The following is a 15,390-nucleotide window of genomic DNA, read 5'->3' on the forward strand; positions in this document are numbered from 1 at the left end:
TATGGGCATGAGACTTAAGCAACTTTTTACTAATTCCAGACAGCTAGTTGGAGGACTTTTAATTTATTGCCTTCTCTCTTCTCTACAGGAACACACACAAAATGCTGGAGGAACTCAACAGGCCAGGCAGCATCTAGGGAAAAAAATACAGTCAATATTTTGGGCTGAGACACTTTGGCAGGACTCAATGACAAATGCAATTTTGTGTACTCATAATTTGTTGGTCTTTCAGTTGAAGGAGATCTCCATAAGCAAATGCTGCCTATTAACACATTACACTGTACAGGAGTGTTCGTCTATCGTGGACGTCGATGAAGACCTCGACAACATTATTGATGGTGTCGAGACTAGCACGTGGTTTGGATTTAAGTGAGGGAGAGTTGCACAGCGTCAGCCTCACTCTCTCTTCCCAATTCCCATCTGGATCCAATGGCAAGACAGAGTCGAGACGACTGGAGATGGGAGTGACGATCTAAATCTTTGTGCAGCCACCACAAAGGCTCTGTGGGAAATAACCACAGTCTAGGCTTCCTCTTGCCACTAGATACTAAGGAGCTGGGCATACTAAGGACTGAACTTTTTACTGTTGAACTTCGGCCACATTCCACTGTGATACAACACTTGGCGGCACGGGAGGTCGTTCCTGCCTGTGGCCATCGAACGTGCAGCTCCTCCTGTGGAGGGTCAGACACCCTGAGCCAATAGGCTGGTCCTGGACTTATTTTCCATCTGGCATAGTTTGCATTTTGGTGTTTGATTGCTGGTTTTTTTTGTATTGCTATATTTACGCTCTATTCTTGGTTGGTGCAGCTGTAACAAAACCAAATTTCCCTCAGGATTAATAAAGTATATCTATCTATCTATTCTGCAAAAGCTTCTCACTTGCTTTATGAGTGCATTGTTCAAGGGGTGAGGGGAGAGGAGGCGGCAATGATGCAATGTAAGAAAACACACTGTATTGAATTGATAGTACAATGAACAAAGAAAACATATGTCCCAATCGTATATACTGTATAATTGATGAATTAAGCATATTTTTGCAAAAATGCTTATCTTTAGCTGTCAACTAAATATTTGAAAGGTGCTGCTATTTTGAGGAAAGTTAAATTAGATTTGCTACCTAAAGTGAAAAAAAAAGGCCTAGGATTTTATTTTCTTTGAAACTTGGCAAAATCTCAGTTCTATGATATACATACACTAAATCCACAGTGTTAATTACTATATTATGCTGAATCATACAGACATTTTCTATCAAGATATTACCTGAAAAAAAAGATGTGGTCTCACGCTAAAATTAAAAGTTCCTGACAGACCAAGTAAGAATATTTCAACCATCTTCATTTATCAATCAGTCAAACCGTACTTCTCATTAAAGTTCTTTTTCGGGATGTCTATCAGAAACCTTTATGTTTCCATCCACTCCTTTATACATACAGTTTTGATTTGTGTGATGCACTGTGTTATGACATCTGTTCATAAAACATTTATGAATTATATATCATTTAAAGAACAAGACATGATTCCAATACAGCCTTTGTTGTTTAATTATTGTCAGTAGTTTTGCTGAAGTTAATGAGGTGCACCTTTTTACAATATCTTCTGGTAAAGGTCATTTGGAGAATCTAAATTTGTGCACGACGTGACATCTTACCTTCTCTGCAAAAGGACAAATATCTCTTTGAGCATGTCTTTAAAGGTCACTAAAAACTTTCTTCGTCATCTAGAATTAGTTACAGTACTTGCTTAATTTAATATTGGGGCTGTGTCATTGTGCAAGCAGCCACTTAGCAATATATCACAACCCTTAAACATTTGACAGTGGTTCTCCTAGTTTTACCACATAGTTTAAGAGCAAATTGTGCTGTGTTCTAACAGTCAGTGAAACATTCTATTGTTTGCTGATTTTACCACTGTACTGAACAGTTCAAAATTTTAGATGGCTACAAATTCCTTTTCCTCCGGATTATTTATACCTTTTCATTTAAGAAAAGAAATAGATGTGAATGATGGCAAATCGTTGTTATCAAGTCAAAAGGCAAAAAAACTGATTGAGATGCACAGTTAAAATGACATTTACATTTTGAATACACACAGTATTCATACAGTAAAGTAACTAACAACCATAGTTACAAATAAATGTTCCTCAAAAGACAGTAATGCAGAATTTTTGAACATTTCAAGTCCTTCCCCCCATAGATTGACTCATTTTTAGGCCACCCACCTCCCCAAACTTGAAAGTCTTAGCTCTAAATTGAGTGCAGTTGAGCACTGGCTCTGCAATGATAGGAGTTTGAAAGATGCTGATGGTGCATTTCTTTGGAAAAAAATGTGCTCCACCATTTTATGTCAAAATCCTTATTAATCGTACCAGAATTCTCCTGTGACCACACAGGAGAAGATGGAAGGAAATTAATTTCTTTCCAGCAACATATAGGAAGGCTTGCTGATGAAGAGAAGTGATACTCCATTTTCAGTAGGAGTTGTATAACAGAAAAAAACTTGAGCCTATGGAGGGTTGCTGCCAAACTCACTCAACTTTCATCTTTGCTTCATCAGAGGACCTTCTTAGAGCCACTACTGACATCACAGTTGGCCTTCATTGGATAGAGGATCCCTACTGTTCCATCTCTCCATCTCAGTTCGGAAAATCTGAACACCTCCTCCAGGTATATCGGCAGTGATTAAAAAGCAAGACACCAGAAGTAAGGGCAACAAAGAGTTGGTCATGGAGGCAGAGGAGTGGCCATGGGATTTCTTTGATTAGATGGAGTGGGCCATGTTCAAGGACTCATCAGAGGACCTAAGTGAATGTCCCACAGTTGTTACAGACTTTATAAAGATTCACATGGACAAAAGTATACCCACAAAATCATTCTGAGCCCCAACCAGAAGCCCTGGTTGAACCAAGAAATCCACAATCCGCTGAGGGCTAGATCAGTGATGTTAGGACTGGCTTTGCAAGAAAATACAAGAGGTCCAGGTATGACCTATGGAAAGCCATTTTGCATGCAAAGTGGCAATTCTGGACCAACCTGGAATCACAGAATGATGCTTGACTGTTGTAGCAAGGATTGAATGCTATCACCTCCTACAAAGCTACATAAGCAACATCAAAGTTTTGTTTTCAAATGAGCTCAAGGCTTTTTATTCTTATTTTGACTGACAAGAGCATGGAAGCAACTTCACGAACCACCACAGTCTGAGACCCCTGTGATTTCAGTCTCTTTGGCCAACATGAGAACATCCTTCAGGAAGGTGAACCCATGAAAAGCATATGGCCCAGATAGTGTAGCTGATTGAGTACTAAAGGCCTGCACTAATCCACTAACTAAAGGGTTACCTCTCGCTTTGGCAGTCTAAGGTACCCATCTGCTTCAAGAAGGCTTCAACCATACTGAGTCCAAAAAGACTTGGCAACCTGCCTCAATGACTATTGTCCAGTACCATTTATATACACTGCGATGAAGTGCTTTGAGAGGTTGGTCATGATGCATATCAACTCCTGCCTGAGGAGTGACAAGGATCAATTCCAATGTGCCTGCCATCATAACAGGTCAGTAGGTGCTGTTAATATAATATCCATTATTAATCATCTGAATCATCTGGACAATGAAGATGCATTTATCACTTGGCTCTTCATTGAGTACAACTTAGCATTCAACTTTGTTATCCCCTTGAAACTAATCACTAAGCTCTAAGACCTTGGGCTTGATACCTTCAGATGCAACTGGATCCTTGATTTCCTCATTTGCAGACTCCAGTCAGTACAGACTGGCAATGACATATTCTCCTCAACATCAGCAGAGGTGCACTACAAAACGATGTGCTTAGCCCCCGCTCCACTCACTTTATACCTATGATTGTGTGGCTAAGTACAACACTAATGCCATATTTAAGTATGCTGATTAAATCATTGTTGTTGGCCTCATCAAAGGTGGTGATGAAACAGAATATAAGAGGGAGATTGAAAGTCTAGTTGAAGGGTGGCACAACAACAACCTTGCACTTAATATCAGAAAAACCAAAGAGCTGATTATTGCCTACAGGAGGAAGAAGCCGGAGGTCCATGAGCCAATACTCATTAGGGCATCAGAGGGAAAGTGTCAGTAACTTTAAATTCCTCGACGTTCTGAGATCAGAGGATCTGTCCTGAGACTAGCACATAAGTGCAATCTCAAAAAAGGTCCTACAGGGCTTTTTCTTTCTTGGAGGTTTGTGGAGGTTCATCATGTCATCTAAAACTTTGACAAACTTCTATAGATGCACGGTGGAGAGCATCCTGCTGGGTGCATCACAATCTGGTATTTAAAATTGCTGACTCTCTCCACCTCTGATCTCCTGATGAGGACTGACACGTGGACCTCTGGTTTACAGACGTGAATTTCTAAATTAATAATGGATATTATGTGGAAGGTTGGGTCTGAGAGGGATAATGCAGGAAATCGGGACTAGATGGGTGGTTACAAGACTTGGCATGAACTCATTGGGCTAAAGGGTCCGTATCCATGCTCTATTGCTCGATGACTAAATAATCCTCTAGCGTAGTAAACTGAGGGATCAGGTGAAAAAGCATTCAGGAAGATTTTTTGCATAAGCACTGCAAGTGAAGCAGTCATGTCAGCAGCAATCACCAGAAATTGCGAGTTTAGCCGTGTTACGACCTGGTTCTTCATGTAGAACTCTCATGTATTAACTTACCACAACTAATCATGAAAATCTAACAATTCTGAGTTTGTGATATCAGTCTCATAAATCCTACATGTAGTCATCTTAATCAGAAAATCCAGAGTATATTGAGTCCTTTGAGAATTAAGCTAATGAACAAAATAAATCTTTCACTTGTGATATTATAGCCTTGCTTTCAACTGTTTAATGCATAACTAAAGAAGTACCTTATTAGTTGCATGACAATACCACAAAGTTTTAAAATGCTTGTGGACAAATTCATTTCTTCCTTTCTGTTCAATGAGAAGGGATATTATAGAGTCACAGAGTAATTATAGAGTCATGGAACACTCGAGCACATAAACAGGCCCTTCAGCCCTTTGTCCATGCTGAATCACTAATCTGCCTAGCCCTAGCGACCTGCACCCAGCCCAAAGCCCTCCATACTGCATCCTCCCTCCACCATCCATGTGCCTATCCAAATTTCTCTTAAATGTTGAAATTGAACCTGTATCTGCCATGTTTTCTGGCAGCTTGTTCCACGCTCCACATTCTCTGAGTCAAGGAAGTTCCCCCTTATGTTTCCCTTAAACATTTTACCTTTCACCCTTAACCAATCCTCTCTAATTGTATTCTCATTCAACTTCAGTGGAAAAAGCTTGCTTGCTTTTATCCTATGTACCTCTAACAAATCTCACCTCAACCTTCTACAATCTAGGAAAAGAAGTCCTAACCTATTAGGTTAGGACCTAGGGCAGATCATGTCTAACAAGCCTGATAGAGTTCTTTGAGGAGGTGACCAGGCATATAGATGAGGGTAGTGCAGTGGATGTAATCTACATGGATTTTAGTAGGGCATTTGACAAGGTTCCACATGGTAGGCTTATTCAGAAAGTCAGAAGGCATGGGATCCAGGGAAGTTTGGCCAGGTGGATTCAGAATTGGCTTGCCTGCAGAAAGCAGAGGGTTATGGTGGAGGGACTACATTCAGATTGGAGAGTTGTGACTAGTGGTGTACCACAAGGGTCAGTTCTGGGACCTCTACTTTTCATGATTTTTATTAACTACCTGGATGTGGGGGTAGAAGGGTGGGTTGGCAAGTTTGCAGACGACATAAAGGTTGGTGATGTTGTGGATAGTGTAGAGGATTGTCAAAGATTGCAGAGAGACATTGATAAGATGCAGAAATGGGCTGAGAAGTGGCAGATGGAATTCAACCCGGAGAAGTGTGGGGTGGTACACTTTGGAAGGACAAACTCCAAGGCAGAGTACAAAGTAAATGGTAGGATACTTGGAAGTGTGGAGGAGCAGAGGGATCTTGGAGTACATGTCCACAGATCCCTGAAAGTTGCCTCACAGGTAGACAGGGTAATTAAGAAAGCTTATGGAGTGTTAGCTTTCATAAGTCGAGGGATAGAGTTTAAGAATCGTGGGGTAATGATGCTGCTCTATAAAACTCTGGTTAGGCCACACTTGGAGTACTGTATCCATTTCTGGTCGCCTCACTATAGGAAGGATGTGGAAGCATTGGAAAGGGTACAGAGGAGATTTACCAGGATGCTGCCTGGTTTAGAGACTATGCATTATGATCAGAGATTAAGGGAGCTAGGGCTTTACTCTCTGGAGAGAAGGAGGTTGAGAGGATACATGATAGAGGTATGCAAGATATTAAGAGAAATAGATAGAATGGACAGCCAGCACCTCTTCCCCAGGGCACCACTGCTCAATACAAGAAGACATGGCTTTAAGGCAAGGGGTGGGAAGTTCAAGGGGGATATTAGAGGAAGGTTTTTTACTCAGAGAATGGTTGGTGCATGGAATGCACTGCCTGAGTCAGTGGTGGAAGCAGATACACTTGTGAAATTTAAGAGACTACTAGACAGGTATATGGAGGAATTTAAGGTGGGGGGTTATATGGGAGGCAGGGTTTTTAAGGGTCGGCACAACATTGTGGGCCGAAGGACCTGTACTGTGCTGTACTGTTCTATGTTCTATGTTCTATTCAACCTTTCCTTATAACTCAGGTCCTCAAGTCCCAGCAACTTCCATCTAAGTTCTTTCTGCACTCTTTCAATCTTATTTACATTCTTCCTGTAAGTAGTTGACCGAAACTGCACACAATATTCCAAATTAGACCTCACCAACATCTTATACAACTTCAACATAACATCCTAACTTCTGTACTCAGTACATTGGCTTATGAAGGCCAATCTGAAAGAAGATTTCTTTACAACCCTATCTAACTGTGATGCACCTTTCAAGGAATTATAGATCTGTATTCTCTGAACACTCTGTTCTACCACACTCCTCAGTGCCCTGTCACTCACCAAATAAGACCTATGCTGGTTAATCCTCCCAAAGTACAGCACCTCATGCTTGTTTCATTAATTTCCATCTGCCATTTTTCAGCCCATATTTCCAGCTGATCCAGATCCTGCTGCAAGCTCTGATAGTCTTCCTTGCTGATCCAGTTTATCATATTATCATCCGGACCATTGATATAGATGTCAAGCAACAACAGATACCAGTCCTCTAGTCAGAGAGGCAACCATCTACTACCACTCTCTGGCTTCTCCCATGAAGCCAAAGTCTAATCCAATTTACTACCTCACCTTGAATACCAAATGACTGACCAACCTCCCATGTGGGACTTTGTCAAAGGTCTTGCTAAAGTCCATGTAGACAGCATCAACTGCCTTGCTTTCATCAACTTCCCAGGTAACTTCCTCAAAAAACTCTGTAAGATAGGTTGGACATGACCTACCACACACGAAGCCATGCTGACTATCTCCATTCAGTCCCTGTCTATCCAAATACTTGGATATCCAGTCTTTTAGAATACCTTCCAATAACTTTCCTACTACTGATTTCAAGTTCATCAGCCTATAATATCCTGGCTTATTCTTAGAGCCTTTGTTAAACGATGGAACAACAATAGCTTTCCTCCAAACTTCATCATGGCTAAGGAGGTTTCAAATATATCTGCTAGGGCTGCTGCAATTTCTGCACTAGCCTCCCAGAGGATACAAGGGAATATCTTGTCAGGCCCTGGGAATTTATCCACATTAATTTGCCTCAAGACAGCAAACACCTCCTCTTCTGTAATCTGTATAGGGTGCATGACTTTGCTGCTGCTTTGCCTCACTTCTATAGACTCTGTGTCCATCTCCCGAGTAAATACAGATGTAAATAATCCATTTAAGACCTCTCCTATCTCTTTCAGTTCCACACATAGATTACTACTCTGATCTTCCTGAGGACAAATTTTGTCGTTTGCTATCCTTGTGTCCTTAATATATCTGTAAGAACCCTTAGGATTCTCCTTCACATTGTTTGCTAAAGCAATGTCTTGCCTTCTTTTAGCTCTCCTGATTTACTCTCTTGCATTTCTTATATTCCTCAAGTACCTCATTTGTTCCTACTGCCTAGACCTGCTATGAACTTCCTTCTTTTTCTTAACAAGGGCCTCAAGATCTCTCAAAAAACAAACGTTCCTTAAACCTGTTGTCTTTACCTTTGATTCTGGCAGGAAACATACAAACTCCGTACTCTCAAAATAATACTTTTGAAGGAGTCGCACTTACCAAGTACACCTTTGCCAGAAACAGCCTGCCCCAATCCACACTTGCCAGATCCTTTCTGATACCATCAACATTGGCCTTTCTCCAGTTTAGAATCTCAACCCACAGACCAGACATATCTTTTTCCATAATTACATTGAAATTAAAGGCATTATGATCACTAGATGTAAAGTGTTCCCTTGCACAAACTTGTCACCTGCCCTGTCTCATTCCCTAATAGGAGATCTAGTATCACACTCTCCCCAGTTGGGTCAATATGTGGAAAGTTAAAATCACCTACTATCACATCCCTATGTTTCTTGCAACAGTCTGCGATCACTCTACAAATTTTCTTCTCTTCATCACAATTCTACATCTTGCAGACTGTTGGGTGGACTATAATACGATCCCATTAATGTAGTTTTACCTTTCTTATTCCTCAGTTCTACCCACTAGATAAGTTCTCCAGTCTGTCCTATTTGAGCACTGCTATGACATTTTCCCTGATTAGTAATGCCATCCCTCTCCCTTTAATCCCTCCTGCTCTATCAAGCCTCAAGCAATAGAACCCTCGAGGACTGAGCTGCCAGTCCTGACCCTCTTGCAACCAAGTCTCACTAAATAATTTCACGTGCTAATCCATGCCCTATGCTCATCCACCTTTCCTAGAATACTCCTTGCACTGAAATATACGCAGCTCAGAATAGTAGTCCCACCATGCTCAATCTTTTGATTCTTGACTTCTTATGTAGGTTTAACAGCATCTTTCTCTACAGCCACTCCACTATGTGGTCTGGCATTCTGGTTCCCATCCCCTTGCAATTCCAATTTAAACCACCCCATCCCCTTCTATGCAACACTTGCAAACCTTTCTGCTATGATGTTAGTCCCCCTCGAGTTCAGGTGCAAACCATCTCTGCTGTACATGTCCCGCCTTCCCTGGAAGAGAGTCCTTTTATCCAAAAACCTGAAGAGCTCCCTCCTGCAGCAACCCTTAGCTGTGGGTTAAATTGTATGATCTTCCTAGTTCTGGCCTCACTGGCACATTGCACAGGTAGCAATCCTAAGATCACAACCCTGGAGGACCTGTCCTTCAACTTGGCACCTAACTCCCTGAACTCACTTTGACGGACCTTGGCAACCCTCCTACCCATTTCATTGGTACTGACGTTGACCATGACTTCTGGCTGCTCGCCCTCCCACTTATCAATACTTTGGACTCAGTCTGAGATGTCCCTGATCCAGGCATGCAGGGGGCAACATACCACCGCAGAATCTCGTTCTAGTCCACGGAACCTCCTTTCTATTACCTTATCCAATGAATCCCCTGTCAGTACAGCTTGCATCTTCTCTTTCCCTTCCCTTCTAAGCCACAGAGCTGGACTCTGACATAGAGACCTGATCACTGTGGCTTTCCTTTACTATGTCATCACCTCACCCCCCCCCCCACAACAGTATCCAAAGTGATATAACTGTTGTTGAGGGGAACAGCCACTGGCTGCCTATCCATTTTCCTCCTCCTGACAGTCACCTTGTTACCTGTGTCCAGCACCTTGGCTGTAATTGCCTCCTTCTACGTCCTGTCTATCAACCCCTCAGCTTCTTGAATTATCCAGAGTTCATTGAGTTCCAGCTCCAACTCCTTAACACCGCCTGTTAGAAGCTGGATCTGGATGCACTTCTTGCAAATGCAGTCATCGGGGACATTGGAGGTTTCCCTGTCTTCCCACATCCTACAAGAGGAGCGTTCCACTGTCCTGCCTGGGAACCCCACTGCTCTAAATGTGCAATAAGAAAGAAGGAAGGAATAAATAACAGAACAATATCCACTCAAATCCTATGGCTCTCTCCTCGCCAAAGCCTTGATGAACTAAAGCCTCAACTCCAAATTAGATTTGAGAATAATATATAGTATGTAAAATGTTTTACAGTCCCATAAATAATTTAAGTGTAAGCATGTAACAGACAATATAGGAAAGAAAACTTAAGGGAAGAGTAACCTTGAAGCAATTGAACAAAAGAGTGGGAAAATTATGTGAGATTAATATAGGCAAGGATCCAGCTGGCTTGTCTGGAATATTGTTCACATAGATAAATTCATTACAGAGTACACTGAGTTAGTATGAGATAAAAAAATTACTATGTAGAATAAAGTATAATAGCCACAAGAAAATACAATGCCTGTGGACAATAAGATGTGAGGTCATAATGAGGTAGCTTATGAGGTCAAGTGTCTAATTTATTCTAGGGACCCACGTGATTATCCTATAACAGTCCTTGAGCCTGTCAGGCTTATTTTTCTTCTGCATGATGGGAGAAAAGACAAGAGAAATAATAAACTGCTAAGGTCAACAAACAAAATTTCAGACCAGTAAATGGCAGAGACCATTCTGAATTTTCATCACGTTCCAAGCTAAGACATACTCAACATTACGTGCCTCCTCCTACAGACCCTGCCTGAAAGGACACATATCAAAATATCCTTATGAAGGAAAAGTAGCTAGAGGCAGAATTTTGGAAACCAGCATTTTTTTCAAAATTCTAAACATTCATTTGTGAACGGTACTTTCATTCAAGCTACATTACAACGAGGCTTTGCTTTAAGACACAATCTCAGAGACCTCAGTGTACTGTATCAATAATTTTATTATTGTACAGATCAACATGAGGCAGGACGGAAAGACTAAAGAACATGAACCTATACATCCACCTAGTGGTGAAACTGAAATAATGAAACAAAATTATTGAAGTTTATATACAAGTTATGTAACAGAACTGTATCAAATGATTTAATTGTTTGAATGTTTGCAATCTTTTGTTGCTTAAGGGAAAAGCATTATTTGACGTCATAAACATACTCTGAAAAGTGTTAGGTGCACCTAGACGAATCTAACCTACTTAAGCAACACACACACAAAATGCTGGAGGAATTCAACAGGTCAGGCAGCATCAATGGAAAAGAGTAAACGGTCAACATTCCATTAAAGATCCTTCTTTAAGACTGGAGAAGGGTCTCAGCCTGACCTGTCGATTGTTTATTCTTTTCCATTGATGTTGCTTTGGATTTCCAGCATCAGCAGATTTTCTCTTGTTTGTAACCTACTTCTTGTTGTTCGGCCTGCTACAATTCTATTAAAGTCAGTCAAGGTAAATTTAATATCAAAATAGGCATATGTTAGCATATACTACCTTGAGATTAATTTTCTGTAAAAAAAAAACTATACATATACAAACTATACAGAAACAAAGACAAACAAATACCCAATGGGCAAAAGAAGACGAATTGCACAAATAAAAAAATAACATTGAAAGTGAGTCTGTGGGTAATAGACTCAGTTCAGTGTTGAGGTGGAGGAGTTACCCAAGATGGTTCAGGAGACTAATGGTTGTCAGTGGTACCTGTCCTGAACCTGGTGGTGTGGGTCCTAAGACCTCTGTACCTGCTGCCCAATGATAGTAGTGAGAAGAGAGTATAACCCGGAAAATCCTTGATGATCGATACTGCTTTCTTGTGACAGTGCTTCATGTAAATGTGCTCAATGGCTGGGAGGGCTGTGCCTGTGATGAACTGGGCTATATCCACCTCTTTCTGCAGACCGTTCCATTCCTGGACATTGGTGTTGCCATACGAGGCTGTGATGGCACAAGTTAGGATACTCTTCCCTATGCATCTATAGAAGTCTGTCAATGTTTTAAGTAACATGCCAAATCTGCACAAATTTCTGAAAACTGGAGGTGCCATTGTACCTAATGAGGACTGGCTCATAGACCTCCAGCTTCTTCTTCCTGTAGCTTTTTGGTTTTGCTGACATTGTGTGAGAGGTCATTGTTGTGGCACCACCTCAACATCCCATTTGTCACCAGCTTTGATTCAATGAAAAACAGTGGTAGCATCAGCAAACTTAAATATGGCATTGGAGTTGTACTTAGCCACACAGTCTATATATATAAATATATACATAGGACACAAACTAGATATAAAGCAAGTAGGCATCCATTAGTCTTGCGAGACCATGGATCTGCACCTGGAAAGTCTTCACTCTCCAGGCCTGGGCAAGGTTGTGTGGAAGACCGATAGTTGCCCATGCTGCAAGTCTCCCCTCTCCATGACATCAATGTTGTCCAAGGGAAGGACAAGGGCCGATACAGCTTTGTACCAGTGTCGTCGCAGAGCACTGTGTGGTTAAGTGCCTTGCTCAAGGACACAACACACTGCCTTGGTTGGGGCTCGAACTCACGACCTTCAGGTTGCTAGTTGAATGCCTTAACCACTTGGCCACGTGCCCACACTAGTAAGTAGAGTGGGGCAAAACACACAGCCTAATGGTGCACAATCACCACCAGCCTTGTGCTGATAGTGGTTATCGAGGAGATGCTGCAGCTAATCCAAACTGACTAAGCTCTGCAAGCGAGGAAATCAAGGACCCAATTGAGCTGGGAGGTATTGAGACCTCAGCCTTGGAGCTTAGTTATTAGGTTTGAAGGGATAACATTGTTGAATGCTGAGATGCTAGTCAGTGAAGAGCAACCTGATGTATACATCTTCATTGTCCAGGTGTTCCAGAGCCGAGTGAAGGAGCAATAGAATGGCATTTGTTGTTTTCCTGCTCTGATGGTAGGCGAATTGGAGCAGATCTGGGTCCACTCTTCAGGCAAGAGTTGATATGCTTCATGACCAACCTCTGAAAGCATTTTGATACAATAGATGCAAGTACTACTGGATGATCGTCACTGGCATGCTGTAGGTTCCTCAAACCACTTTATTACAAGAGGTGCAAGTGCTACTGGACGATAGTTATTGAGGTTCTGTAGGTTACTACATTCTTCTTGGGCACGGGTAGATTAAAGCCTGCTTGAGCCGGTGGGTACCTCAGACTGCCAAAGCGATAGCTTGAAGTTGTCTGTAAACACTATGGTTTTTCATACTGCAATATGAAGACTGCAATACTTCGATGTAACCTTATTCAGTAACTATAGCTGAAAATACAAGCAATGTAACAGTTAATGGGAAATTTATTGTGGAAGGACAGCTTTGATCAGACAGGGCATGACCAGTCATAGAAACATGCAGCACAGAAGCAACCTTCCTCCTCTCTTCCAACAGTAATGCACATGTATTCTAATCCTATTTGGTCACATTAGGCCCATACCCCTCTCCAAGTACCTGTTCAAATGCCTTTTAAACAATTGTATTAGAAACTATTATCTCTTCTAGCAGTTCAGCCCAGATATTCACCATCCTCTTTGTAGAACTTATCTCTCCTCTCATATTAAAACCGTGTCCTCTATTTCTAAACTCCCTGCCCTAGGAAGAAGGTTCTAACATCGATCCTATCTATGGCCCTCATGATTTTATAAGTCTCTATATGGTCACCACCTTGCCTTCTACATTCCAGTGAACATAAACCTGACCTATCTAACATCCTGGTTAATCTCTTTCACACTTTCTATTGCTACCACATCCTTCCTGTGGTGTGGTGACCAGAAATGTGCCCAAATCTCTAAGCGCAGTCAAATCAATGTTTTTATTGTATAACTGCAACATGACTACTATCTTATACTAAATTCCTCAAGCTATGAAGACAAGCATACTAAATCAAAAATGCCCTAAAGAAGCATATTAAATCTCGCAGCTGATATTCTGCTACTGACCTGAATGTTTCCGAGTCAATACCTGCTTGTTTCCATGCCCGGATGATCAGAATATTAATGATGCAGTTCCCATTGCTTCGCAGTCCAACATTTTGTCCATTCATCCTCTATCGCTTCGTACCCACACTTGAACAAGCAGTGGAGAAAGGTGAAACAGAATTGGAGAAGGGGTGTAGTTGAATTAAAATCTACAACAAGCATAGAGCCAAGGGCCAAATAATACTAAGAGGAAATAACAGAAAAGAAAAAGATCAAGAATAAATATTTTTCAAGGCAAGGCAATGACTAGCAAGGAACACAGCATCTGTGTTTGGGCCACAGATATTCAATTTGTACATCAATAATTTCATTGAAGGAACTAAATGCAAAATTTTTAAGTCTATCCCCAACACAAAATTTGGCTGGGATGCAAGTTATATGCAGAATGAAATCAGGCTTCCAGCCAAGTTAAAATACATAACAGATGCACTATAACATGGATAAATATGTAGGAAAATGTAATGGCATCTGATCTTTTAACAGATGATAGATTGGGAAATGTTGATGTACAAAGAAATCAGCAGGAACATCAAAAAATTGCATACAGTCCTTCATTAAAGTTTTGAATATAGGAGCAAGAATGTCTTGCAATATCCCCTCTATTTTTTTGTTACAGCTGTGTGGACCAGCCATTGTTCTAAGCAGGAAATTTTTACATAACCTGAAAAATAAGCAGCACTTTAAAGGTTTAAATATTAAGGGAACTTCAGCTGCACGGCAACAAAGGTTACATGCTCGGGAGCACTGTGCGTCAGCACACTCCCCATGTCTAGGAGGGAACAGTGACGTCTTGCTACAATTTACAGGGCTGTAGCCAGATAACACCTGGAGTCATGTGTGCAGTTTTGATTTCCTTACCAAAGGCAGGAAATGTTTGCCATAGAGAAATGCAATCATCAATCTGAATACGTGATGACAAGTCTGTTATATGAGGAGAGAATGTATCACCTCGAATTTAGAAGAACGAGAGATCTGACTGAAATGTTCAAAATTCTGACAGGACTCAACAGCATAGATGCAGGGAAGAGATTTTCTCTGGATCCAGGGTCTTGAACCAGCTATGCAAAATGACATTTAGAAATGAAAAGGTTCTTCTCTCATAGGGTGGTGAATTTGTGAAATACTCCACCACAGAAGGCTGTGGAGATCAAGTTCACAAAATACAGTATATTTAGGAAAGAAATAAATACACCTGTACACAAAAAAAGGTATCAATCGTGACTGCGTTGTATAGTGGAGCCAACTTGTTTCTAAGATCCTGGCTCAGGCTTGGGGAGGGGAAAAAAAAATAAAATTACCATTCTACTTTGTAAAATAGTGACTGGATTGCAGATGATCACAGAATCAGTCTCTGCTTCCCTCCTCACCATTCAAGATAAAAAAAAATATTGCATTTACACAGCTTTTCCCACATCCCCTTCATAGAATTCAAAGTGCTTTATAGCTAATGAAGCAGATGATGCAAGAAACAGTA

Source organism: Mobula birostris, chromosome 12, assembly GCF_030028105.1.
Source record: "Mobula birostris isolate sMobBir1 chromosome 12, sMobBir1.hap1, whole genome shotgun sequence".
NCBI lineage: Eukaryota > Metazoa > Chordata > Chondrichthyes > Myliobatiformes > Myliobatidae > Mobula > Mobula birostris.